This window comes from Oryctolagus cuniculus, chromosome 5 (genome assembly GCF_051225735.1).
Source record: "Oryctolagus cuniculus isolate XC-2025 breed Fujian yellow rabbit chromosome 5, ASM5122573v1, whole genome shotgun sequence".
Taxonomy (NCBI): Eukaryota; Metazoa; Chordata; class Mammalia; order Lagomorpha; family Leporidae; genus Oryctolagus; species Oryctolagus cuniculus.
Genome location: NC_142871.1, coordinates 138,259,005 through 138,285,450, shown reverse-complemented (window position 1 = coordinate 138,285,450; position 26,446 = coordinate 138,259,005). Strand labels below are relative to the sequence as shown.

The window sequence follows — 26,446 nt, the reverse complement described above, 5'->3', positions numbered from 1 at the left end:
AAGTTTTCCTTGCCATCTGTAACCAGCATCAACCTGGCTGGTGGGCTGAGCTGTGACCAGGCAACCTGCTGAGCAGAGCCCTGGTGGATGCTCCTCCCTCTGGCTGCCATCTGCCCCTCAGGTGGGAGGAGTCTGCGCCCCACCCCCAGTCCAGGCTGTCAGCACCACAACTGATGTTTACAAGCAAATGTGGCTCAGGAACACCCGGATGCTCTCAGCCCAACAAAGGACCAGGGTCTGCCCAGCCCCACCCAGAGGTCAGAAGCAGAGCCCTCCTGGTCTGGGACCCCTTCCCAACCCAGCTCAGAACAAGCGTCCAGCCCGTGTCCACACCTGAGGGTCCAGGGCAGGTGAGGAGGTCTCCCTCCCCTGCAACCACTGAGATGCACGAGGAGCCTCAAAACGTTCATGAAAAACAGAATCAGAAGATTGGTTTGCTTTGGTGCAAAAATTTTGAGGTCCAGTTCCACAATTTGCACTTTCCACAAAGTGCTTAAAGCATCCTATTACAAAGTTAAAAAAATGAGGTCAGTTGGGGTTGGCACTGTAGTGTGGCCTGTGGGCGTTGGAGTCCCCAGCTTGCTAAACGCCAGTTTCGCTTCTGTACTCTGGCTTGCTTGCTTGCCTGCTGTAACGCCATGACAGGCCTCATCCTGGACCAGGAAGGAGGCAGGCCGGATCCTTGAGAACAAAGAGTTAAGTTCTAGAGTTTATGGCCTTTTGCTCCTCACCAGCTCCCCTGGAATTTATGGCCCAATGCTTCCCGCCAATTCCTCCCTGAGCTGTCTCCTTTCTGTGGTGTTCCTGCCACATAACGTATAGCCTTTACATTTAAATGAACCAATAAACATGCTAGGTCCTAATACCTTGACATACAGAGAATAAGAAGGTAACCTACATAGGAGATGATGTGCATCCTTGTTAATGTGAGGCTATAAAAATGTCTCTCACACAAGGAGGGTCCTTCTTGCCTGTGCACTACTAAATGGCTCTGTGTGGGTAGGGGATCCCAGCCAGCTGGGAACAAATAAACCTCTACTTTTGCATCTGTGACTGTGCCTTGTGCATTGATTGGGAAATTCGGACTCAACAGGTCAATAAAAGCCACCACCTTTGGCAGTGCCAGCATCCCATGTGGGTGCCAGCTCAAGACCCAGCTGCTCCACTTCTGATTCAGCTCTCTGCTGAGGCCTGGGAAAGCAGCAGAGGGTGGCCCAAGTACCTGGGCCCCTGCACCCACTTGGGAGACTCAGAGGAAGCTCCTAGCTCCTGGCTTCTGAGTGGCAGAACTCTGGCCATTGAAGCCACTTGGGGAGTGAACCAGCAGATGAAAGACCTCTCTCTCCTCTCTCCTCTCTCTCACTCTCACTCTGCCTTTCAAATAACAATAAAAAAAGAAGTCAGATGGAAAAAGATATTCTCACAGAAAACTTAATTTTTATTTGACTAATAAAAAAGCAAAAAATAAATAAAAATGTAAAAGGAAAGAGGGCAGACAGACGACACAGGAATAGAAAGAGCTCAAAGAAAGGAGCAGAGAGAGGAAGGCAGGGAGGTGGGTGACGTGTCTGGGGTGGGGCCCAGTGGACGCATGCACCCAGAAGGCTTCATTATGTTACCTGGACCAAGGGAGCAGTGGAAAGTGGCCCCGATGGTGACCTCGGAGACCTCGGAGAAATTGACTGACTCCCGCCCCACAAGTTACTCCCAGGTCAGGCTCTCCCTTGGGCAAGGGTGGAGCAAGCAAGCCCTGGGGAGAGGGAACAGAGAACGTGGTGGTGATGGGGAAACGCCTTGGGGTTTGTTCACCAAGAGAACGCAGGAGAAGCCTGGGGCGGCAGAGGCTGCAGAGGCACTGTACAACCCGAGAGATAAGTCTGCTGTCCCAGGATGGACACCTGCCCTCTACTATCCCTGGGATGGACACCTGCCCTCTGCTGTCGTCTGCTGTACCGGGATGGACACCGGCCCTCTCCCCCAGTCTCCTCTCCACAGGCAGAGCTGTGGACTTCAGCTCTGCACCCTGGGCCCGGCTCTCCCATGACCCCCACCACACACTCGGCCTGTTGGACCTGAGTGAGCGTAAACAAAGGAGTTCCACACATTGATAAAATTTGATGGTCCTTTATTGCCGGCAGTGGAGAGTGGGCTCACGCCCTAAAGAACTCTCAACCCTGAAGCCCAAAGCAACAGGGTTTATAAAGGCAAAACCCACAAAATCAGGAGGGGCATTCATAGTTGCTAGGAACAGGGGGGGATACATGGTTACGGGGGTCAAGCTGACCTAAAACCTATGCGAAACTAATATTAATTATAATATTGACAATACCAGTTAAATCTTAACAATTCCAATTATAATCTTGACATTAATCCAGGTATTGGTTTTAATCATATGTAGGACATAGACATGTTCTTCTGCATGTTCTTCTCACTTCCTAAATAAACCTCACTGTGCTGCACAGCATGCTGGACCTGTACTTAGGATACTTCTCTAATAGAAGGCCAGAGCCTGAGATACTCATTTTGGTCCAAGCTAGTGCATAACAGGTTGTGTCCCGGCTGCTCCGCTTCCAATCCAGCTCCCTGCTAATGTGCCTGGAAAAGCAATGGAGGATGGACCAAATTCTTGGGCCCCTGCACCCATGTGGAGGACCCAGAAGAAATTCCTGGCTACAGCCTGGCCCTTCCCTAGCTATTGTGGCCATCTGGGGAGTGACCCAACAGGTGCAAGATTTCTGTCTTGCTCTCTCTCTCTCTCTCTCTCTCTCTCTCTCAAACACTGCCCTCAAATTTCCTTGCAGATCTGGAGCTCAGGGATCCAAGATCAAAGAACCCACAAGCTCCGTGTCTGCCAAGGACTGCTCTCGGGATTCGAGACGGCACCTTGCTGCTGTGACCTTCAGAGCAGAGCAAGCTTGTGGCCTCACAGGGAGAAAGGCAGAAGGGCCACAGGGATGTGCTCCCTCCCACAAAGTCCTTCCACGGGGACAGGAACGGGAGTCGTGATCCCACCTCCCAGAAAGGCCGCCCGTCCCAGCACTGTCACAACAAGGCTCGAAATCCAGCACATTCGCTCTGGGGCACACAGGACCACAGCACCGCCTAGGGATGGCACAGCGGCTCTGCCAGGGTGTGAAGAGGAGCAGGAGGGCAAGGCCGTGGTTGAGGTGTGTTTCTGCCATCTTCCCCATTACATGCCTGGCTGGGAGTGGGAGAGGAGTTACCACACGGGTCTGTGCACCAAGGAGAGACCTGGCAGGGACATCTGCTGGTATGGCTTCTGCTTCTCCCAGAACCGCCATCAGGAGCAATCCCTGCACGGCTGTCACAGTCACAGTGCTGCCTGTCATGACCGTCTGCTGGCCCCGAGAGTGGAGCCAGGAGAGTGAAGCCCTGGGAGCCAGAGAAGCTACAAGGCAGATGAGCTCCCAGCCCCAGAGCTGGGCAGGACCCTGAGGCCCATGAGGAAGGCAGGCCAGGGGCAGGCAGCCCTGACCTGTGGCTTGAGGACTTGGGATGCAGTGAAGATGGGGGGGAGGGGCCAGCAGGGGCTCAGGTGAGCCAGGGAGGTGGGAGGGTGGAAGGTGGTCAGTGCGCATGTGATGGGGCAGCCGCACAGGTCAGGGTTCTGAGCTCCCGTGGAGCTGGAGGCAGAGGCCTCCCCTTCCTGCTGACTGCACTGTAGAGGAACGGCCTCTGGTCCCCCAGAGAAGCTCCAGAGCTGCAGGAGACGCACGTGTGCAGCCGTGAGCTCCTCTGAGTAAATCTCTGGGAAGGAGGTTGGGCCCCATCCTTGGCATCAGCAGAACAGATCCTGAAATTTCCCTGCAGGCAGCCCTGAGCTTTCTCAGGAAGGCACTGCAGGGGGCCTGAGGTCAGCCAGGGACAGGCCTCCTGCTGTCAGGGGACCCTGGAGCCTGGCTGTCACTGGTGGAGGGGTCTGCCCCGTCACCTCCTGGGAGAGCAGCACCCCCAGGAACAGCCTCAGGGCCACTGTCCGAGAGCTTCAGGACACCGACCACACCCTCCAGTAGCCCTGGGCAGACACTGGGACACAGAGTGGTCACCCAGTGAGGAGTCCCCCAAGTCAGCCAGGAACCAAAACCTGAAATAGGCTAATTGACCAAACCCCAGGAAGCTTCCCTGCAGTGGGTTGAGGTCCTCCAGGAAGCGTGGCCGGGGCCACAGTCGTCCTCCTGTGACAGAGAGGACAAAGCCCGGTCCTCACGAGGGCTGCGCTTCGTTGTCAGTCACTGGGTGCCCGGTGCTGATCAGGGTCTGGGGCAGTGCTCACCACATTCCTCCACATTAGACTCCTCTCCTTACAGAGGACGGGCTGAGTGAGGCTTGGAAGCTTCTCTGATCAATATCACACAGTGGGTGAGTGGTGGTGAAGGCGGGATTTGAACCCAGTGTCACACTCCAAGCTGTGGTTTTCCACTCTTCTGCTTGCCTCTCCACCAACAAGCTCCCACCAATGCCTCTTGTTGCAAAGTATCATTTTTCTCTGAGGCTGGCTCTGAGATGCAGAAGGTAAAGTGTCTGCAGTGCCAGCATCCTATATGACTGCTAATCAAGTCCCATCTGCTCCACGCACATTACATCTCCCTGCTAAGGGCCTGGCAAAGCCGTGGAAGATGGCCATGTGTGTAGGCCCCTGCGTCCAACTTGGGACACCTGGGAGAAGCTCCTGGCTCCTGGTTTCAGCCTGGCACAGACCTGGCTGTTGCAGCCATTTTGGAAGTGAAACAGATGATGGAAGATTTTCTCTCTCTCTCTCTCTCTCTCTCTCTCTCTCTCTCTCTCTGTCACTCCTTCTAACTGTCACACTGGCTGTGAGCTGATTCAGAGGCTGTACAGTAGGGTGTGCACAGCCCCACTCCGTCATCACATGGGAGAGTGTACTGCATGTAGCATCCACTGAGCAGGCCCTGCACTCACAGCTGAGTTACAGGAAGACACGGCCCAATGCCCATGGCCCCTCCCTCACACAGCATTGCCTTTCCCCACCCAGTCTGTGCCTCTGGTCCCATGGGAGCTCCTAGGATCCCCTGACAGGGGAGAGAAGGCTCAGCCTTAAAAATGGCTCTGACCGCAGGCAGGCACCACCCAGTGGGCAGTGGCAGCACTGCAGCCCCTTTCTGGGATGTCAGTGAGCACAGGGGTGAAGAGCACCTGACTGCTCACTTGACTGGGGGAAAACACCCAGGCCTGCGAGTATTTGCCAGTTCACAGGCTGTGGCCAATAGTGTGATGGGCTGGCTGAGGAGCTGGAAGGAACATTGGTGGAAAATTTGTGACAAGGACATTTGAGGAAAGGCTCTGTGGACAGACGTCTCTGACTGTACAGAAAGTGGATACTTGTGTTTCCCATGAATGCTCCCCCAAGGACGTGCTCAGCAGAGGAGGGTGGTGATGACCACGTGCTGGGATCTGGAGCTGGACAGTGACTGAGGGGGCACAGGAGGGGCTGATGATAATCCTTACCTTGATGTGGATGTGATCTGTAGCAACATCACGGCTGTCAATCACTCAAGCCCTGGGAGTCCCTTTGAAGTGAGGAGTGCTGAGATCAAATGCACTGTGAGAAGTGGATGCAAAGCCAAGGGTGTGCATCTTATTTTGCAGTTGCTAGAGAGAAAAGGAAGATGAGTGAGACCTCGGCTGTCCAATCGGAGTAGTTGGAGACAGAGTGGTGGAAAAGATACTTGAAGAAGACACTGCAGACAGGAGACTGAACCTCAGCCAGGAAGATGAGTTACTTGGACAGGAGAACAGGAAGGGACCACAACACCTCACAAGATACCTGCTGTCAAAGAAGGAGGATGGATACAAGTACAGAAGCATTGCACATGTTTAGACTTGAGGAAAACTCAAGACATCACTTTATTTAAAGAAAAAAAAGAGCATTCACCGTGATATTGTTGGATAACCCACAGCTCGGCCAAGCCCAAGACTCCTATCTGAGAGCTGGCTTGAGTCCTGGCTGCTCTGCAGCAGATGAGGACTCAAGTGCTGGGACCCTGCCACCCATGTGGGGGAGATGAACTAAGTCCTGGAGCCTGGCATCAGTCTGGCCCAGCACTGGCTGACTGGCTGTTCCAGGAGTGAACCAGCAGATGGAAGAGCACTCTCATTCTCTCTCTCTCCCTCTCTCTCTCTCTCTCTCTCTAATTCTCACTCTCACTCTCCCCTCTTGCTCTGCCTTACAAGGAGATGAAAGTAAAATAACTACTTTCTTTTCAAAGGAAAAGGTAAAATGTATCACTTGGAAAGAAGCCTGTGATGCCATTCTCTCCCCTGAATTCATCCCTCAAGGAGTCCCCTTGCAAATCTCAGGTCAGTTTCTGCAGTGGGCAGAGCCTCCCAGCTCCCTCAGTGCTGGCCAGGTGCCGTCCTGCCCAGTCGCCCAGTGCCCTGCACTCTGCACTGTTCCTCCCTCACACCCATTCCCTCAGGTTCTCCCTCTGTCCTTCTCTCCACACAGACGCCCCTGTTCCTACTTAGTCTCCTACTTGTGCCTTCATCATCACCCACCCACTCCGCATCTTATGTTTAAATGTAAGAAAATAGTGTACAATTGTCATAAGGTCATAATTAGGATTCTAGGCAAAGATAGAAATCAAATTATTTATTCCATTACCTAAGCAGTGATGAAACTATACAATTGTAGAGCTACTTCAGGGAGTGATTGGAAGAATAGACTGTTTATTGTCCAATAGGAAGGGCATTTGAAAATAAATACATTGGGGTTTTCGTTGTGGCCCAATGGATAAAGCCTCCTCCTGCAACACTAGCATCCTATAATAGCTCCAGCTCAAGTCTTCTGATCCAGCTCCCTGCCTGTGTGCCTGGGAAAGAACTGGAGGATGGCCCAAGTGCTTGTTCCCAGGAGCCACATACAAGACAAGGAATAAGATCCTGTCTCTTGGCTTCGGCCTCTCCAAGTCCAGTCACTGTGGCAATTTGAGGAGTGAAATAATGGATGGAATTGCTCGCTCACTCTCTCTCTCTCTCTCCCTCCCTCCCTCTATCTAGACAACTCTGACTTTCAAACAAACAAAATAGGGCCTGTGCTGTGGTACACTGGGTTAATCCTCCACCTGCAGCGCTGGCATCCCATATGGGCACCGGTTCTAGTCTCGGTGGCTCCTCTTCCAGTCCAGCTCTCTGCTAGGTCCTGAGATAGCAGTGGAAGATGACCCAAGTGCTTGGGCCCCTGCACCCATGTGGGAGACCAGGAAGAAGCACCTGACTCCTGGCTTCGGATAGGTGCAGCTCCGGCTGTTGCGGCCGTTTGGGGAATGAACCAATGGAAGGAAGACCTTTCTCTCTGTCTGTTTCTCTCACTGTCTATAACTCTACCTGTCAAATAAATAAATAAAATCTTTAAAAAAACAAATAAACAAAATAAATCTTTATAAAAATTTAAAATAAATACATTGAGTAAGAGGGAGAAAGTATCAAATATTTTATGGTGTAGCAAAACTATAGGCTTTGGGATCCTCAGAAAAGCACCTGGTACCTTTGATCAGTACTAAATTCCAAAATAAATTCATTGCAAAATGTACACCGAGATGACATGCAAATCTATCTGACTAGGTGTTACAGGAGTGATGGTTTTAATCACTGCTTCTGAAGCTATAAGGGCAGCTGGTGCACTTAGCCAAACAGATCACTCCAGGGGCCCAAGTTGAGATGCACCAAGTAAAGACACTACCTACATTGCCAGCATCACATATTGTGCCGGTTTGAGCCCTGGCTGCTCTTCTTCTGATCCAGCTCTCTGCTATGGCCTGGGAAAGCAGTAGAAGATGGCCTAAGTGCTTGGGCCCCTGCACCCACATGGGAGAACAGGAGGAAGCTCCTGGATCCTGGCTCAGATCAACACGGCTGTTGAGGCCATGTGGAGATTGAAACATCAGATGAAAGATCTCTCTCTCTGCCTCTCCTTATCTCTCTCCTTTCTCTCTCTCTCACACACACACACATTCTCTCTATCTCTTTGCCTCTGTGTTTCTGTAAAAAAATAAATCTTTTAAAATATTTTAAAAAACAAAGAGATCACTCCTGTTTTTGGTAAATAATATCACATCATCTCCATGTCTTCCTTTTCTGTCTCTTTCAAAGAAAGTGTTCACGTAGATAATCCAGTAGTATTGTGTGTCATTATAGTAATGCATGTCATAATAATAATAGTGCCATAAAGATACATACAAAATGGAATGGAGATAAATAGGACAGCTAATACATGAATATGTTGAGAATACGTAAAATCCAAGCAAAGACCCTGTAGAGTACGTGTGTATGGTCTCATTCTTGGCGTGAAGCATGTTGATAAATGTGTGAGCAGCTCAGCTCCCCTTTCCCACACAGTGTGAGCAGCTCAGCCCCTCCTCTGGCTGCACTGTGGCTTAGAGGATTACATCAGGCAGAGTCCACTCATGAGACGGAAACCACATCAGTCACCTGAACAGGGAAAATGTAACCTAAAACTATTAACTAGAGAAATGTGGTTCACTATAAAGAGGAAAAGAAAGCTCTAAGGAGACAAAAGGGATGCATTGTGGTGCAGCCAAGCTTAGGACAACAGAATCCCCCAGCACAGTGCCTGGTTCAAGTCCCGGCTACTCTGCCTCTGATCCAGCATCATGACAACAATGATGTCATGTTACCTAGGAGGTGACACATGCGGGTTCTTCATTCCCTGCCACACAGGGGAGGCCAAGATGGAGTCACTGACTCCTGGCTGCAGCATGGCCTAGCCCCAAATGCTGTAGACATGTGGGGATGAATGAGTGGGCAAAAGATTGCTCTCTCTTTCTCTCTCTCTCTCTCTCTCTCTCTCTCTATATATATATATATATATATCACTATCTCTATCTCCTTCAAATAAAAAGGAGAATAATAAAACATACATTATATAAGATTATAATATAAACCCAATTTTAAACAATTTACATATAATACCATAAATGTAAGGAGAGAGGGAGAAAATGATTACTATATACAAAGACATACACAAGACAAGCAAAGATAAAGGCTAGTCAGTTTTTTGCTGCAATAAGGAAATACCTGAGGCAGAGTAACTTTACAAAGACGATTGGTTTATTTTGGCTCACAGCTCTGGAGAACCAAAGACCAAAGAGCACAGTGCAGACATTCATAGGGGTCACCTTTGAAAATCACAATATGGCCGCATCGCCCACGTCTCTCTGTGTCCATGTGCTCCCTTTCCCACCCCCATAAATCCACCAAGATTCAACCACAGGGGCTCTGCCCTTATAACCTGTTCCAATCACATCACTTCACAAAATCCTCAACTCTAAACACAGTAATTTGATTGTTTCCACCCCCTCACTACTGTTATTATATAACTTATAAGACTAAAATCCCCAATGAGCTAGGCAACACAAATATTGAAACCATAGCAGCTCCTGTCTTCGTTATTGGTATAACTGGTTACAAGGCCAGAGGTGCTATCCCCCACTTCCTTCTTCCACTCCCATTTCGTATCTCTCACCCTCAGTCAGAATTGATAGCCAATCAGATAGTTTTATTTTTTCCTTTATTTTCATTTTATTTGAAATGAAGACAGAGATCTACCAGACACTGATTCACTCTCCAAATGCAAACAAAAGTTGCTGGACAAGGCTGAAGACAGAGACATGTAACTCAATCAAGGTTTCCCACATGGCTGGCAGGAATCCAACTATTTCAGCCATCACTGCTTCCTCCCAGAGTGAGCATTAGCAGGAAGTGAGAATCAGAGGTAGAACCAGGACGGGAACCCAGCCAGGCATCCAACATGGGACGTGGGGGTCTCAAGCAGCATCAGGACCCCTGCTCCACCTGCCCCTTCCTGGTCAAAGTGTTTTATCTGGAGGAATGAACGTCTCCTTGCTGGAAGAATCTGAGGCCTCAACAGTCCTGCTTCATTTTGTTTGCTGTGGTTTTCCACTCACTGTGACAACTGGACTTAGATCATAAAGAGGCAATGCATTGAGTAACTAGAACCACGCTCATGGTCAAAGCTGTCTGCAGTTGAACGTGCATCAGGAAATTCTCGTCTTCATCTTCATGTCACTCAGGCATCCACTGCTAGCAGCTCTCTTCTTCCCACAGCTGCAGTGTTGACACAGAAGGGAATCCAAGCCCTCCCCTTAGATTCCCTGAATTAACACAGCAGTTTGTTCACTGGGAACAGAAAGTTACTGAAGTGTGGAGAATCATGTGTGTTTCCTCCATTCCAGAAAGGAATTAAATGAACTAGACCATTATATACTGTTCCCCTAAAAATCCATCAGTCACTCATATCCATGGAAATGTTCAGATGGCCAACTTGAGTAGTCAAATAGAACACACCCTCCCAGAACAGAGCTGGGGACCCCCTCAACATCTAGGCCCTCTGCTCAGATTCAAGCTGCATAATTAAACCCCACTTTGTTGGGCACAGTAATGCAAACTTTAGCCCAATTCATGTTCAAAGATAATTTTAAAAATATTTCAACAAAAAAAAGAGAAAAAAACAAATTCCCATAGTAAAATTCAGCCTATCCTAAACCAGTCAAACAGCTGTGAACTTGTATCTTCTGCTGTCTGAACACATGCAGGAACCAGCAGCTCTCATAATCACAAAAAAAGAAAACTCTTGGGCCATCCAGGACTTGCCCCAGAGATTTTGTCCCAGGAGCCTGCAGCCCCAGCAAGAGTCTCACTGAGGAGTCAGGGCAGTGAGGGCCCCTGTGGGGCTCAGGGCAGCAATGGAGACTCAGCCCCTGGGGGAGCTCCATCCACTCCAGAGCCTGAGCTGAGCCCCTCCCCTGGGGGCCTCCCAGCCTCCTCCAAAGAAGGAGACTTGCTAAGGGGCACAGGGAGCCCCTCAGAGCCCCCCTCTATGGAGCAGATGCTCAGGGTCACGTCTCCCCAGAGTGAGAAGCATGGAAAGAGGGTTCCAGAGAAAGAAGCTGAGGGGAAGGAGAAAATGTGGGAGCCATCAGTCATGTTGTAGAAGGAGACGTCCCCCTCACTGTAGTCCAGGAAAATCCCCACCCTGCGGGGATGCTGCCTAAGGGACAGAGCCTGCTGAGACTTAGTCCAGGCAAGGTAGCTATTGTAATAGCACTCCACAACCCAAAACCCCTCATCTGGGGACCCTAGATACCTGCCTTTCCTTGTCATGTGCTCCCTACAGAGGCCCAAAGCCCACTTGGGGGACTTCCCACTCTTCATCTCCACCTCCCAGTAACATCTTCTTGACATGATGCCCTCAAGTCCCAACACACTGCAGGTGTCATTAGAGCCCACAAGGATATTCTTCCAGCTCACACTCTTCTTTTCAGGAGAGACGACAAGATTGACATGGGCTGAATCTGGATCCAGAGTAACAGAACTGCAGAGAGAGTTTCCAATCATGCAAGTTCCCTTCCTGCCCCACAGCAAGGATGCACAACCACCCCAGACCCACATAGCTGCATGGGGAAGGGGCAAGGCTCTTGAGATAAGGGCCCTGGGAGGCAAGCCTGTGGCCTCCAAGCAAGAGGAGGAACCAGGAGACCTCTCAGGGTCACGCATGTCACAGAGACCTTGACAACCAGCCTGGCTTTAATCCTGTCACTTTAGCCCCACCCCACCACCACTGATGGTGCCAGCATCTGTACCAGCACAGAGAACTGGAGGAGAGGCCAGAGCCATGTGGTCATGGGGAGGAGCACCCAGAAAGAACACGAAGTCACTCACAGGCCTGGAACCGTTCCTTCCACCAGTCTACAAGAGAACACACATTATGTATCAGGGTCTGCACAGACTGCACAGGTCAGCCCAGCACCTGCTCTTCTGAAACAGTGATGGGGGAAATGTGTGGGAGACATTCAGCTGATGGACTGTGTCTTGCGCACACACACACACACACACACACACTCACACACGTGGCAGTCTGTGTGACTGCCAAGCCATAAAGCTCAACACCAGAGACTGAGAGGCTGGCCACTGACCAAACAGAAAAGGCAGTTTCTAGTTTTCACTCTCAAATTATGCTTCTCACATCCCTAGACACAAATCATCATGGAGCTGGGTTTTCTTAAGAATAAACTGGGGGATCAAAATTTCCAGCCCCTCTATTTACATCAGAAGCACTGACTAGGCTGAACTTGCAGGCTGCCTGTACCCACAGGTGGAGAGAGGAGGCTACAACTGGATGATGTGAACCTGGAGGATGATGCTCAGATGTCCCTGTCCTAATCCCTACACCTGTGGCTCTGTCACCTACAGGGAAAGGGAGCTTTGCACATGGGATAAAGGTTAGGACCTTGAAGTTAAGGTAGTTCACTGGATGATGCAGGTGAGCCCAATAGAATCATGTGAACCCTGAAAGCACGCAGCCTGCCAAGGTGTGTGTGGCCAGAGATGTAATAGAGTGAGGGAACCAGAGTTGAAAGATGTGTACCTTGCTGTCTTTGAAGACAGAGGAATGCGGCCATGAACTTAGGTGTGCAGGTGAGTTCAGATGCTGGGAAATTCAGGAGCTGACAGAAGGAATGCAGGCTTGCAGGTGTTTTAGCCCAGTGAGACCTGTCTCAGACTTCTGACCACAGAGCTGTAGCACAGTCAATGTGTGTGGTGGAGCCACCAAGGCTCAGGTCATTTTTCTGGCAGCAAATAGAAACCTCCTACAATCACGTGTGCTTGGGAGCAACACCCAGCACGGAACAGAACTGGCAGGAGAAGGCATCTGGAGAGAGCACGAGGACCCTTGGAATCTGAACATGGGGAAGGCATGACCCGGAAATTCCCACGCGGTGTGGTCTGAGATGCAGGGACTCAGAGGGGCCCAGAGAGACAATGGGCAAGGGAAGGTCTGGGATGGAGGAAAAAGAGACACGGTGCATCAATTTCCCATTCAAAGCCAAGTCTCCCAGACCATGAACTCCACTCTCATGCAACATGGTCATCAACAGCGCCCCAAATGATCAGACAGGACCTGCCCCTGCCCTTCCTCAGCTGACAACAACACAGGGGCTTCAGGACCAGCTAAGCCCCGCCTGCCCAGCATGAGCCCCTGGACAGGCACAAGAAACCTCTCCTGGATTTGCCCAAAGCCACTGCATCCCTCCCACGTCCATGCTCATCCCTGGGGATCAGAAAGCTAGATACTAACTTGATTGATTTGCTTGATAGGAAACAAAATCACATCAATTGTTGGGACTGCTTGATGTAATCTCTGGAAGAAAAGTGAATGTTTTGTTTTTCACCAAGACATTAGTTGTCAATCAAACTGTAAAGTGCTGTACCATAACGGAAGAGGAGGAGGAGAAAAAAGGAAAGGGTAGGAAAAAGAGGAGAAAACAGAACCAGGATTCACTTTTGAGAGAATAGCACAGCAAGTACTGTTTAATAAATACCAACATAAAATTCACTTAATTTTCACAAGAAATATGTAGGAATTGTTTCGTATTCATAACTAGAGATCAGATATTTGTGTATTTGTGAACTCGCCATGGGAAAAAGTTGATTCATAGTAAAGATGGAGTTTGTTCTTACAAAACAAGTAGGTGGGGCCGGCACTGTGGAGTAGCCGGTAGCGCCCCAGCCTGCAGCCCCAGCATCCCCCCTGAGCACTGGCTTGTGTCCTGGCTGCTCCCCTTCCCACCCAGCTCCTCGCTAATGCACCTGAGAAAGCAGCAGAAGATGGCCTGGGTCCGTGGGCCCCTGCACCCACATGGGAGTCCCAGAGGAAGATCTTGGCTCCTGGTTTTGGCCTGGCCCAGCTCCAGCCATTGTGGCTGTTTGGGGAGTGAACCAGTGAATGGAAGTTCTCTCTCTATCTATCTGTCCCTTTCCCTCCCTCTCTTTCTCTCTCTCTATTTCTCAGTAACTCTGACTGTCAATATAAAATAAATCTTTAAAAAAAAAAACAAATGAGGACAAGACTCCAATAATCATATTAAAATATAAGATATAAACTCAGCAGAGAAAGGTTATGGTAAGAGAAGACTGCATGATCTCACCTTTTATACAGAAGTCTCCTGGAGACACAGATTCTATAAGGTGGCTCCCTGTGCACCTGCTGCCCAGGCCTCCTTTCCCTTAGAGAGGGCCATGACTGTTTCTCACAGTCCACATCTATGACCATGAGCAGAAGCATCCAGACCTGGGCGGGGGGCACATTACATGGCCAGAGAGCACAGCTCCTCCCGTCACCACAGTGACTCCCCACTGCCCTAGCATCTCCCTTACCCTGTTCCTCCCCTCACTGTTGCTGGAAGATTGAATGTTCTCCTTATCAGAGGCAGCTTCACTAGATTCACCTATTTCAAAATGACATTTTTAAGATTTATTTTATTTTAAACTGACTTTCTTTGAGGGCCCGGGTTGTAGGATCAGAAATCTTTCATTTGGTTCACTCCCCAACCATCCACAATAGCCAGAGCTGGACAAGGCCAAAGCCAGGAGCCAGGAGTTTCCTCTGGACCTCTCATGTGGCTGTGGGCCCAAAGTGTATTGGCCATCCTCCACTGCTTTCCCACGTGCATTAGCAGGGAGCTGAGTGGAAGTGTAATATCTGAGATGCAAACAAGGGATGAGGGTGCTGCAGGAGGTGGCTTAACCCACAACATGATAGCACCAGCCCCTTCAAAATGGCTTTTAAAGAATGTTGTGTTGAGGGGAAAGCCCTGCCCTGAAGCACCAACATCTCATATGGGCGGGGTTCTAGTCCTGGCTGCTCCTCTTCCAATCAGCTCTCTGCTATGGCCTGGGAAAACAGTAGAAGATGGCCCAAGTCCTTGGGCTCCTGCACCCATATGGGAGACCTAGAATAAGCTCCAGGCTCCTGGCGTAGAATTGGCACAGCTCTGGCCATCTGGGGAGTGAACCAGTGGATGGAAGACCTCTCTCTCTGTCTCCACCTCTCTCTGTAACTCTGTCTTTCAAATGAATAAAATAAATCTTAAATAAAAAAGAATGTTGTGTTGAGCCTGACAGCTGAGACACTGTGTCCCACATCAGAGTGCCTGGATTCAATCCCTGGCTCCAGGTCTTTTTATTTGTTTGTTTTGTTTTCTAATATAAGAGAAAAAAAGGAAGCAAGTTTATTTAAGTGAGTTCACTGCTCAGTGCCTTCTCACGTCACTGCCCTAGAAGACACCTTTGTCCTCACTTGCCTCTTCCCTTTGCTCGGCTCACAGGAGTCATCCTCAAAGCTCCAACATTGGAGACCTGGATTTTTTCAGCCTTTCTCCTGGTTTATTCACCACTGCTCGATATTCAACCGGCTGACATTCTTTTTCTCTACATAGTCAGTCATTCACACTTGAGCTGGCCCTGCAGCTAAGATGGTCTTTTCAGACTTGGGATGGACTTGCTTCTGCTTTAACTTTTCTCCTGTTTTCCCTCCCACATGTTTATAGTTGCCCACAGCAATATCCAGAAGGTGTCACAAGGCTACAGGATTTAATAAGCTCTCATTCTCACATCTGTTTATACAGCTCCCTGAGACTTAAACCACCCTTGGCATCAGCGCTTCCCTATAATCGTGTCTTCTGTAAAAACCTCATAACCACTTCATTAGCATCCTCTATAACATATTTCTGTGGAGTTACACACACACACACATACAGAGAGAGAGAAAGAGAGAGAGAGAGAGAGAGAGAGAGAGAGAGAGAGATCTTCCATCCTCTAGTTCACTACCAAATGGCCACAGCCACCGGAGCTGGGCCACACTGAAGCCAGGAGACAGAATCTTCATCTGGGTCTCCCACGTGGGTGCAGGGGCCCAAGCACTTGGGCCATTTTCTGCTACTTTACCAGGTGCATTAATGAGGAGTTGGGTCAGAAATGGAGCAGCTGGGACTCAAACCAGTGCCTATATGGGATGCCAGTGCTGCAAGTGGCTGCTTAACTTGCTATGCCACAGTGCTGGACCCTCTGTAGCCCATTTAAAAACTTCACTGCTATGGGAGATGGCTGTCCCCCATCCCACCCACTGACCTTTCATATAAAGAAAAGAAGTTGCATTTGTCTGGATGTCCAACCCTGAGCAGACAGTAGAGGTGAGTGTGGAAGTACAGCTCGCTCTTGGTGCTGGGTTTGCACTCCCAGAGTGTGAGGTCAGGTCCTTTTTCTTACTTTACTTGAGAACCTACTTTATGGGATAAAGGAAACATCACCCAAGGGGCCCTGAGCCATAGAGAGGAGAGTATGTCTACTTCAGCAGCCACACTCAGAGGACCCTGTAGCAGTTCCACAGATATTGGTTTGATAAGGACCAATTTTACTTCGGAGATTTATTTTATCTCCATAAGAGGTTTGGAGGAATCAAAGCTAAAAATATAATTTTGCTGTACTCTATCTTCCAAAGTGTTTTATGTATATTTTCCTACCTTCTTAATGTTGAAACAACAATTATATTACCTGAATAAAAATGCAATTTAATAAAATGATATTTTGCAAGGTTTAAACAAAAACTTAACTGCTGCCAGATGGACAAACCTTGTGACCTCATCACTGGGTCCCCTGCTTTGTGGTGATGTCACTGTCTGCTCCTCTGTAATGAACCACTGCAGACTCTGTGTGACCTTGTGCAGCAGCTTTAAGCTCAGCAGTTGATCCACCATCATCACACTCACTCACATGGATTACTCCAACCTCTGCAGATTTCTCAGCATTTCCACATCACCCTTAAGGGCAGCCACAGGACCTGGAAATGCTAAGATTTCCTGATCTTCCACATCATTTCCTTCATACTCAGTCCCCTGGATAAACTGTAAATGTTCTGCTTAAAGAACCTCTGTGCCAGCTCTGCCATTATCTTTGAAGGCTTTTAAAGCTTGTGCTCCTCTGCTCGTTCTATGAGTAGGAATTTGAGACAGTGAAGGTGGCCTTCCAGGGCTGTTAATGAACTGGAAGGTTTCCATTGTGGCCCCCAGAGTCTATGCTACATCCCCACTTAACAAGAAGCTGCAAGCAGCCAAGTCCCCCATGAAAAGTGGCCTCATGTACAGGTCTCTGCTCTCTCCTCAGTCACCCTGGGATCCTGGTCACCTTTGCTTAGGAGCTTGAAATCTTCCAACTCTGAATTGGCATGAAGAACCCAACAATTCAATTACTTTACCAGTAAAATAGGAGATTTTTAATGTTGGGAAGTGATAGCCTAACACTTGCTATCCCATCTGTAATAGTATATATTAGACTAATGAACAGGATTCCCTCACCACTCCACTTTGGAGCCTTATTTATAAAGTGAGAGAATGTCTATGAGTTGCAGTGGGATGTAAAGGAGTGCATCCATGGTCATGTTGAGTGGCTAGGTTTGCTCCATTGATCATAAGAGCTTGCATACAAGCATCCTGACCTCTTATTGCAGCTATGTGGACTGCTGTCCAACCTCTTTGAGTTACTTGTGTGATATCAGCTCCATGCCAGAGTTAGCTCCAGCTCTGTAGACTGAGGAGGCAGCAGCGATGGTGGAAGGATTCAAGGAATGAAGCAGGGGATGAAAGTGCTCACTGGCTCACTCTCTCTCTCTCTCAAATATTAAGATGCTTTAATTGGCCGGCACCATGGCTCAACAGGCTAATCCTCTGCCTTGCGGCGCCGGCACACCAGGTTCTAGTCCTGGTGGGGGTGCTGGATTCTGTCCAGTTGCCCCTCTTCCAGGCCAGCTCTCTGCTGTGGCCCGGGAGTGCAGTGGAGGATGGCCCAAGTGCTTGGGCCCTGCACCCCATGGGAGATCAGGATAAGCACCTGGCTCCTGCCTTCGGATCAGCGCGGTGCGCCAGCCGCGATGGCCATTGGAGGGTGAACCAATGGCAAAGGAAGACCTTTCTCTGTCTCTCTCTCTCACTCTCCACTCTGCCTGTCAAAAATAAAAATAAATAAATAAATAAATAAATAAATAAGATGCTTTAATTAAGATTTTTCTTGAAATATAAATACTAGGTGTCCAGGAGTCTAGGGACCCAGGAATCCTAATCCAAAGGAGGCAGTGGGCTCCCAGGAGACTGGAGGAGCAACAGAGCTGGCACAGGTGCAGCAGCCTCTGCAGAGGCCCTGGCCCTGGGGCCCCACCAGGACCTCCCAGCCAGAAGAGCCAGCCCCTGCGTCTCCTTCCAGCATCTACAGTGAAAGCTTGCAGAAGCAGCCTGGGCAGGGAGTGCCCTGCCCTGTGGACCTCGCTCCCTGTTGTCAGCATGAGCACAGCCCAGGAGACAGCACCACAGCTGCCCTGGGAGTGGCTGCAGCACAACCTGCTTAGAGCTCACAGTGCCTCAGCCCCTCCCCCTCAGCCACCACCTGTCCCTGCCCAGCACCAAGACTTCCCCAGGCTGAGAGACCCTAGGGAACTTTCAGGAAATCAGAGAAGAAACTGAATTTCAGTTCATGACTGTTTAGTGTCAGGATCTGAGCTACACACAGTGGATTCCTGCAGCTCCTGTCACAGCTGGAAGCAGATGCAGTAGGACAGGAGCCCTGCACCTCCTGACACCAGGAACTTCCTAGGGGAGGGAGGGTCTAGCTACAAGGAGACCCCACTCCCCATACCCCACCCCTACACAGAGTGGCATTTTTGTTTCAACTTTAACAGTTTTCCTTAGGGGGACCGGCGCTGTGGCAGAGTAGGTTAGAGTAGGTTAATCCGTCTGCAGTGCAGCCATCCCATATGGGCACTGGTTTGAGTCCTGACTGCTTGCCTTCTGATCTAGTTCTCTGCTATTGCTTGAGAAAGCAGTGAAGGATGGCCCCAGTGCTTAGGTCCCTGCAACCCCATGGTAGACCTGGAGGAATTTTCTGGCTCCTGGCTTTGGATCAGCCCAGCTCAGGCCATTGTGGCCATTTTGGGGAGTAAACCAGGGGAGGGAAGAACTTTCTCTCTGTCTCTCCGTCTCATTGTCTATAACACTGCCACTCAAATAAATAAATAAAATGTTTTAAAAAAGTTTTTCTTGTGATCTGTAACCATCATCAACCTGGATGGTGGGCTGAGCTGTGACCAGGCAACCTGCTGAGCAGAGCCCTGGGGATGTTCCTCCCTCTGGGTTGTCATTTGCCCCTCAGGTGGGAGAAGTCTGCGCCCCACCCCCAGTCCAGGCTGTCAGCACCACAACTGATGTTTACAAGCAAATGTGGCTCAGGAACACCTGGATGCTCTCAGCCCAACAAAGGACCAGGATCTGCCCAGCCCTGCCCAGAGGTCAGAAGCAGAGCCCTCCTGGCCTGGGACCCCTTCCCAACCCTGCTCAGAACAGACGTCCAGCCCACATCCACACCTGAGGGTCCAGAGCAGGCGTGAAGGTCTCCCTCCCCTGCAACCACTGAGATGCCCGAGGGGCCTAAAAATATCATGGAAAACATAATCAAAAGATCAGTTTAGGGACCAGAACTGTGGCATAACAGGTAAAGCCAGCATCCCATATGGGCACCAGTTTGAGTCCCAGCTACTCTACTTCCAACCCGGGTCTCTGCTATGGCCTGAAAAAACAGTAAAAGATGGCCCAAGTCCTTGGGCCCTTATAGCCATGTGGGAGACCTGGTAGAAGCTTCTTGCTCCTGTCTTCAGATTGGTGCAGCTACAGGCATTTTGGCCATCAAGGGAATGAACCAGTGGAGGGAAGACTGAGTAGTCTATCTATCTATCTTTTATCTGTGTATCTATGTATGCACCTATCTATGTATCTATCTCTATCTCTTTTTCTCTGCCTCTGCCTGTCTCTAACTCTGCCTTTCAAATAAGTAAAAAAATATTTTAAAAAGGTCAGTGTACTTTGGTGCAAAAATTTTGTAATCTGATTTTTTTTAAATTTATTTATTTATTTAAGAGACAGAGCTACAGACAGAGAAAAGGAGAGACAGAGAGAGAGAGGTTTCCATCTGCTGGTTCAGTCCCTAAGTGGCTGAAATGGCCAGAGCTGGGCCAATCTGAAGCCAGGACCCAAGAGCTTCCTTCAAGTCTTCCACATGGGTGTAGGGGCCCAAGCACTTGGGCGGGCCATTTTCTACTGCTTTCCCAGGCCATAACCAGAGAACTGGATTGGAAGCGGAACAGCCAAGACTCATATTGGCACCCACATGGGAGGCCGGCACCACAGGTTTAACCTCTATGCCACAGCACCCCTCCCATCTACTTCCATAACACACACTCTCCACAGAGTTTTTGCAGGATTTCTATAAAGGATTTTTTTAAAATGAGGTCAAATGGAAAAGGGTATTCTTACAGAAAATTTAATGAATTTTATTAGACTAGTAAATAAGCAAAAAATAAATACAAATTTGAAAGAAAGTGCAAGAATGATGGCACAAAGAAACAGCATAAAGGGAGGAAGCAACAGTGCCAGCTCCCATATGGGCGCCAGTTCAAGTCCTGGCTCCTCCACTTCCCATCCAGCTCTCTGCTATGGCCTGGGAAAGCATTAGAAGATAGCCTAAGTGCTTGGGCCCCTGTACTCTTGTGGGAGACCTGGAAGAAGCTCCTGGCTTCCAAACGCTCAGCTCTGGCCATTGTGGCCATCTGGGGAGTGAACCAGTGGATGGAAGACCTTTCTCTCTGTCTCTAACTCTGTTTGTAACTCTACCCCTCAATAAATAAATAAAATGTTAAAAAAAAAAAAAAAGGAACCCAAAGAGGAAGCAGACAGAGTTATGAAGAGAAGCCCGGATGTATCCGGGTAGAGCGGGGCCGATGGACCCCTCCTCCCACAGGGCCTCAGCGCTTTCCCGGGCTTCGCAGTGGCCGGGCCCCGAGCGCCAGCGCCAGTGCTGCCCAGATGGGGGCGTCAGCGACCTGGAGGAATTCTCTGACCCTTCACCTCCGGTTTCCTGTGGATCAGGCCCTGCCTGGGCAAGGGTGCAGCAGGCAAATCCTGGCGGAGGGATCGGAGGAAGTGGTGATGGGAAAGCCCCCGGTCTTGTCCCCCGAAAGGCAGAGGCTGCTTAGGCGCCATCAAACCCTGAGAAGGGAGGCTGAGAGAACTGGATGGACGCCTGCCCTCTGCTGTCCCCCGGCCCCCACCACACACTCGGCCCCGCTCACTCCCCCGCGTTTCCCTCTGAGTAGCACACACTGAGTCTCCGTGCCCGTCCTCCTGCATTACTGTGAGGCCTCTGCTGTCCTCCTGTCGCAGCTGAGACCCGGGGTCCCGAGGTGAGGAACCCACCAGGGTCAGCCCTGCCGGCGCCAGCTCCCCCCAGAGTTCCGCCTGCTCCCAGTGGGGCCACCACGTGGGGGGCAGCCCTAGCGGTGTCCAGGGATCTGGGGGCAGAGGGGAGGCCAAGGACCTGGGAGGGGGGGGGGGGGGCTCTTCCAGAAGTCCCTGGAAATGCGTTTAGGGAAAAGCTGCTCACGGACCTCACAATGCTTTCTACCAAAATAAGCTTCCCTTTCATTCTCCTTCTCCGTGAACTTCTCATATTTAAAGGAGTGCGTTTTCCAAACAGTGCGGAGATCCTGGCTCCAAACCCCTGCTCCAGAACTCTGCACAGCAGCAGGCCCCAGAGGAGCAGGGCAACCCAGAGGCAGCGCCAGCAGCACCGGGTTTCCCAGCCCTCTGCTGCCCCCTTGTGGCCAGCACTGGCAGACAGCAGCCCTTCCCAGCAGGAAGGCTGACAATGCAGTCCAGAAGATGACAGGAATCCTGGAACCCAGACCCAAAACACCACGCAGTGCAGGACTGCAAATGCATGCAATGAGAGAGCAGCAGGAGGAGCTGCGGTGAGAGAAGTGGCACGAGGAGCAGGCCCCTGGCTGGCTGAGGAGGAGGTGAGGTCCAGAAGGGGCAGGCGGGATTGTCCTGGGGGCTGGGAGCACTCAGCCTTGATCTAGGATGGACACACACGCTGTGCTATGGACTGGTTTGAAAGTCAGGGGCCGATGGGGCTGCACGCCAAGGCTGCCGTGGGCAGAGCACACAGTGCAACCTGGGCTCAGCTGCTCTCACTCCTGCTTCTCCTGCGGGCGTCCTGGGGCCGGGCGCTCTCTCTCCTGCTCTTGGCCTCCTTTTGTGCTTGTAGTATTCATGCTTCTGCACACCCAGCTGACAGGGCCTGTGAGCAGATTATGTCACATAATCCACGAAACCCTTCACAGGTTTCACTGTCAGCTCCTGTCTTCATTTCATGGCAAACCCATCTCCCTACAGCTGGGTCGTCAGTACCTCTGTCCAGCCAGGGAGGTGGGAAGGTGGAAGGTGGTCAGTGCGCATGTGATGGGGCAGCCGCACAGGTCAGGGTTCTGAGCTCCTGCGGAGCTGGAGGCAGAGGCCTCCCCTTCCTGCTGACTGCACTGCAGAGGAACGGCCTCTGGTCCCCCAGAGAAGCTCCAGAGCTGCAGGAGACGCACGTGTGCAGCCGTGAGCTCCTCTGAGTAAATCTCTGGGAAGGAGGTTGGGCCCCATCCTTGGCATCAGCAGAACAGATCCTGAAATTTCCCTGCAGGCAGCCCTCAGCTTTCTCATTCAGGCACTGCAGGGGTCCTGAGGTCAGCCAGGGACAGGCCTCCTGCTGCCAGGGGACCCTGGAGCCTGGCTGTCACTGGGAGAGGGGTCTACCATGGTCACCACCTGGGAGAGCAGTGCCCCCAGGGACAGCCTCAGGGCCACTGTCCCAGAGCATCAGGACCCCAACCCATCCCCTCCAGTAGCCCCAGGCAGACACTGGTCACCCAGTGAGGAGAACCCCAATCAGCCAGGAATCAGGAACCAGGGAGGTGAGGGCTCCACTGAGAGAGAGAGAGAGAGAGAGAGAGAGAGAGAGAGGCGGAAGAGGAGACAAGTTGTCCTGCAGCTGGGCCCAGGTTGACCAAACCCCAGGAAGCTTCCCTGCAGTGGGAAAGAGGTCCTCTAGGAAGCGTGGCCGGGGCCACAGTCGTCCTCCTGTGACAGAAAGGACAAAGCCCGGTCCTTACAAGGGCTGTACTTCTTTGTCAGTCACTGGGTGTCGCTCCCCCTCTTCGCGGAGGAACGACACAGGACCCTGCGCTGTTCTTTTGTCTGCTCGGCCCTTCCCGGGTTTGCTGCTGGTTCTTCCCAGGTTGGCTGCCGTCCTTCCACCTCCGTGGAAGGGTGGTTCCCCCTGCCACTTTCCCCACTTCCGCGGGGGAGTGGCACATCGCCGGCCGGCTCTCTCGGGGGCTTCTCAGATGTTCCTCAGGTGTTCCTGGTGCATGTTGTCTCTCTCCTCCTTTATAGTCCTCTTCCACCAATCCCAACTCTGCTACCCACACGCCGAGTACGCTGCTCTCCTCCAATCAGGAGCAGGATCAGCTCCTGCAGGTTACTGGTCGAACTGGAGGCAGCTGTGTAAAAGTTGTTTACTCCTCTCCCAGCACCATATTGTGGGAGAGCAGATGCATAGAATAAGTCTTAATTCCAGTAACTTAGTCTAGTCCGAGTTGCTCCCCACAGTTCCCCCTATCTTTTTATTTTTGGCGTTGATACGCGCCTGTCTTCGGTGCCCCGTGGCACACACTCTGCTCTGCTTGCTAGAGTTGCCCACAGGTGCTTACAAGCCCTACCAATCAGGCAAACCGAATCTGGGTCCTCTCTTCGCCATGTTGTGAGTAGGTTTTTAGGCGCTGATGCGTGCCTGTGTTCGGTGCCCTGCAGTGCATGCTCTGCTCGAGCTGCCTGCAAGTGCTTATCGCCTTAATCAGGCAGACCGAATCCCAGCTCTCTCATTGCCGTATTGTGGGGAGACTTACTGATGTTGATTCATACCTATCTTCGGTGACCTGCAGCGGATATTCTGCCTGCAGGTGCTTATCGCCTAATCAGGCAGACCGAATCCAAGCCCTCTCATTGCCGTGTTGTGGGGAGACTTATTGGTGTTGATAACATGCCTGTCTTCGGTGACCTGCGGCGCATAAGCTGCTAGCCGCCCGCAGGTGCTCACCGCCTCACTAATCAGGCAGACCGAATCTGAGCTCTCTCATTGCCATGTTGTGGAGAGGCCTTATTTTTCTCTATTTCTCTATCTCCGGGCATTCCTATCTCTCCTATTTTACTTCTATCTGCCAGCATTCCTATTTCTCTCATTTTACTTCTAAACTTCTGTTTCTCTTATCCCCGTGGCTTCCCGGCACCCACCCCAGGGGGCTTCTCGGCGCCTCACTCCGTGGCGGCTTCCCAGCTCTGCGCGGCTTCAGCCAGCGCTTCTCTCATCTGCGTGGCTTCCCGGCCTTGCACGCACTCCGCAGTCTCTGCGCCCCTTTACGCCCGCACCACGGCCTCCACGCCAGCCCCGCACTTCCTATCTACTCACACCCCGTGCGCTCTCTCCATTTGTGCCCCACGCGCTTTCTCTGCGCTCCGCGGCTTCCGCGAATCACAGCCTAGCTCACATTTCTGCCATCGGTTGGTTTAGTTTTCAGTCTAAGTTCCCCAGGTAACCTGACGAAATCCAAGCTAGCTTACATCTCCGCTTTTCAGTTTGGCTTCCCGTCTTTTGCTCCCCGGGCTAATCTGACGGATTCCAACCTAACTTACGTCTCCGCTTCTGGTTTTAGTTTTTTGCCTTTTGCTCCCCGGGCTGACTTGACAAATTCCAACCTAGCTTACGTCTCCGCTTCGGCCTGCCCCCACGGCTTCACTTTCCCTAACATATATTTTTCTCTACCCGGTATGTTTCCTAACTTTTCTTCCAACAATATTTCTCTCTCATTTCTCCTGGCTTCTCCCCACAGTCTGTATCCGAGTCTAAGTTTCTTCTAGCTTTCACTTTCGCTTTCAACCATAGATTTCTCCTAACTTCCCCTCCATAGTCCGTATCCGAGTCTAAGTTTCTTCCAGCTTTCACTTTCGCTTTCAATCCTAACTTCTTCCGGCACTTTTTCCATCCGGCTTTTCCCTAGGCTCTTCTCTAGTCTCTCTCTCTGGTATTTTCCCAACATCACACGGTGGTGAGTGGTGCTGATGGCAGGACTTGAACCCAGTGTCACACTCCAAGCTGTGGTTTTCCACTCTTCTGTTTGCCTCTCCACCTACAAGCTCCCACCATGCCTCTTGTTGCAAAAAATATTTTTTCTCTGAGGCTGACTCTGTGATGCAGCAGGTGAAGTGTCAGCCTGCAATGCCTACATCCTATATGGGCACGAGTTGGAGCCCCATCTGCTGCACAGCCAATACATCTCCTTGCTAATGGCCTGGAAAAGCAGTGGAAGATGGCCATGTGCTTAGGCTACTACCACACACATGGGAGACCTGGAAGAAGCTCCTGGCTCCTGCTTTCAGCCTGGCTCAGCCCTAGCTGTTGTAGCCATTAGGAAGTGAAACAGCAGATGGAAGATCTCTCTTCTCTCTCTCTCTCTCTCTCTGTCACTCCCTCTAACCGTCACACTGGCTGACAGCTGATTCAGAGGCTGCACAGTAGGGTGTGCACAGCCCCACTCCATCATCGCATGGGAGAGTGTACTGCACGCAGCATCCACTGAGCAGGCCCTGCACTCACAGCTGAGTTACAGGAAGACACGGCCCAATATCCATGGCCCCTCCCTCACACAGCATTGCCTTTCCCCACCCAGTCTGTGCCTGTGGTCCCATGGGAGCTCCTAGGATCACCTGACAGGGGAGAGAAGGCTCAGCCTGACTTACAAATGGCTCTGACCGCAGGCAGGCACCACCCAGTGGGCAGTGGCAGCACTGCAGCCCCTTTCTGGGATGTCAGTGAGCACAGGGTGAAGAGCACCTGACTGCTCACTTGACTGGGGGAAAAACACCCAGGCCTGCGAGTATTTGCCAGGTCACAGCTGTGGCCAATAGTGTGATGGGCTGGCTGAGGAGCTGGAAGGAACACTGGTGGAAAATTTGTGACAAGGACATTTGAGGAAAGGCTCTGTGGACAGACGTCTCTGACTGTACAGAAAGTGGATACTTGTGTTTCCCATGAATGCTCCCCCAAGGACGTGCTCAGCAGAGGAGGGTGGTGATGACCACGTGCTGGGATCTGGAGCTGGACAGTGACTGAGGGGGCACAGGGAGGGGCTGATGGTAATCCTTACCTTGATGTGGATGTGGTCTGTAGCAACATCACAGCTGTCAATCACTCAAGCCCTGGGAGTCCCTTTCAGACAAGGAGTGCTGAGGCCAAATGCACTGTGAGAAGTGGGCAGCAAAGCCAAGGGTGTGTCTTATTTTGCATTTGTAGTGAGGAAAGGCAGGGGAGGGAGACCTCGGCTGTCCAGACTGAGTAGATGGAGACAGAGTGGTAGAAAGGATTCTTGAGGAAGACTCTGCAGACAGGAGATGGAACCTCAGCCAGGAAGATCAGTTACATGGGCAGGAGAACAGGAAGGGACCAAACACCTCACAAGACACCTGCTGTCAGAGGAGGGGGATGAATACAAGTACAGAAGCATTGTGTATGTTCAGACTGCAGAAAAACTCAAAACATCACCTTATTTAATAGAAAAAGGAGCATTCAACATAAGTGGTTGGATAACCCACAGTTCAGAAGCCCAAAA

General features: G+C 51.0%; 1 protein-coding gene and 1 pseudogene across 2 annotated transcripts in view; both read right to left on the bottom strand.

Annotated features, from left to right (window-relative positions):
- LOC108175829 (butyrophilin-like protein 1) overlaps window positions 1-26,446 on the bottom strand; it is an 86,055-nt gene that overhangs the window by 36,882 nt on the left and 22,727 nt on the right. The gene's annotated exons all lie outside the window — the stretch shown is intronic.
- Window positions 11,736-17,417, bottom strand: LOC138849880 (ankyrin repeat domain-containing protein 42-like; annotated as a pseudogene).